The sequence below is a fragment of the Lemur catta genome, chromosome 5 (assembly GCF_020740605.2).
Source record: "Lemur catta isolate mLemCat1 chromosome 5, mLemCat1.pri, whole genome shotgun sequence".
NCBI lineage: Eukaryota > Metazoa > Chordata > Mammalia > Primates > Lemuridae > Lemur > Lemur catta.
Window position 1 is genome coordinate 113,787,319 of NC_059132.1, and position 1,913 is coordinate 113,789,231.

Here is a 1,913-nt window from a genome sequence, read left to right on the forward strand (position 1 = left end):
ACAAAGACCCTATTTTAAAATAAGTTCCTGGCCGGGCGTGGTGGCTCACGCCTGTAATCCTAGCCCTCTGGGAGGCCGAGGCGAGTGGATCGCTGGAGGTCAGGAGTTCGAGACCAGCCTGAGTGAGACCCCGTCTCTAGTAAAAATAGAAATAAAAATTATCTGGACAACTAAAAATATATATAGGAAAAATTAGCTGGGCGTGGTGGCGCATGCCTGTAGTCCCAGCTACTAGGGAGGCTGAGGCAGGAGGATCGCTTAAGCCCAGGAGTCTGAGGTTGCTGTGAGCTAGGTTGATGCCACGGCACTCACTCTAGCCCGGGCAACAAAGTGAGACTCTGTCTCAAAAAAAAAAAAAAAAAAATAAGCTCCTATTCTGAGGTTCCTGGTGGATGCGAATTTGGGGGGGGGGTGCTATCACAGCAGCTCTACCAGTGGCATGAGTAGTTGCCAGGGGTGTTCACCAGAGGGCCAGGTCCCCAGTGGCCCTGCTCCGCTCCCTGCCCAGGGATCCTGTGCACAGCTGGGAGCTCAGAGGTCCCCGCAGGAGGCCGGCTCTCGAGGGTGCGCATTCCCCTGCCCTCTGCTCATGCCTGAGCTGGCTGGGCTGTGCCCACTCCCTGCCTGTCAGATTCTGGACTCTGCGGCTGGCCTTGCACCTCCTGAGAGAGACAGAGACAAGAGAGTGAGGGAGACAGACAGAGACAGAGAGCAGGGGAGACAAAGAGGCAGAGATGGACACACGCAGAGGAGGGAGGGAGCAAGTAGGAGGTGTGGCCACCTGGGTGGCACAGCAACACCACATAACATCTTGGGAGTGCCACCTGCCTGGAGCTCCGTGGATGGAACTGACTCAGTTTTACTGAAGGATGGTCACGGAGCCCCCCTGTTCTCCCCAACCATGTGAACCTGGTAGAAAGTCCCAGGGCCTTCCTGAACCAGCGGGATCTACACAGCCAGGTGTGGGGCAGGCCCTGGTGGGACCAAGCCCCCCAGGGAAGCCCAGAGAGGGGAGCTGGGGGATCTGTGTCCACACCTGTCCTACCCCTCTGTCCTCTGCAGCAGTGGGGTGGGGACGGGGGGCAGCTCTCCCTCCTGGAAGCCTCTCTGGCTGACCAGGCCCTGGGCTACTGCTTTGGGGCAGGAGGGTGTCAGGACGCTGACTTGGCAGCGGGGTGTCGTGTGGCTGTGGGGTGCAGAAGTCTCGGGGACACAGGGCTCCTGGACAGCTCCCTGTGCCCAATCCACAGGTGCGGGACTGTGCAGGGGCTAAGGGGCTTCTGCCCGCCCCCCGGGCCGTGCAGGCCCCTCTCTGTCCCTCCTGCATGGTGTGACTCCTCCCTCAGCATTCACCCCCCACCCCCACCGGGGGGCTCCGGGTTTTGGAGTTTCATTCCAGGTGGCCTTGGGGCTGCTGGCAGTGGGCGGTCGGTCATACTTGGCCACAGCAACTCCTGGACGTCTGTTCAGCCTCTCACTGGAGAGGCAGCAACGTTCACACCCTCCCCCTCCGCAGAGGCAAGGCAGGACCAGCCCCGTCAGACACCACCCAGCCCACAGCACACCTGGCCCCTGGCCCTGGAGTTTGACTGCCCGCAGCCTCAGGCCTGCTGGGCCCCTCGCAGGGACCTGGCCCAGGGCAGGCTCTGTCCTCAAGCGGCAGTGCCAAGGCCCTCACTGGAGCCACGTGGGGATCGAGCAGCCGGATGCCAGAACAGGGGCCTCGACCTGGTTCCTGTTTTGGGCACAGAACCACCCAGCTCAGCACCTCACCTGCCTGGTCCCAGCCCTGTCTGTGTTCCTGGGCCTCCCCAACGTGCCCCATCATTTTGTTTGGAGTGGGCAGCTGCTGGGGGGCGGGGGGCTGAGGCAATACGGCAGCGATCAAAGCTCCTGCTTGTAAGCACTTGTGA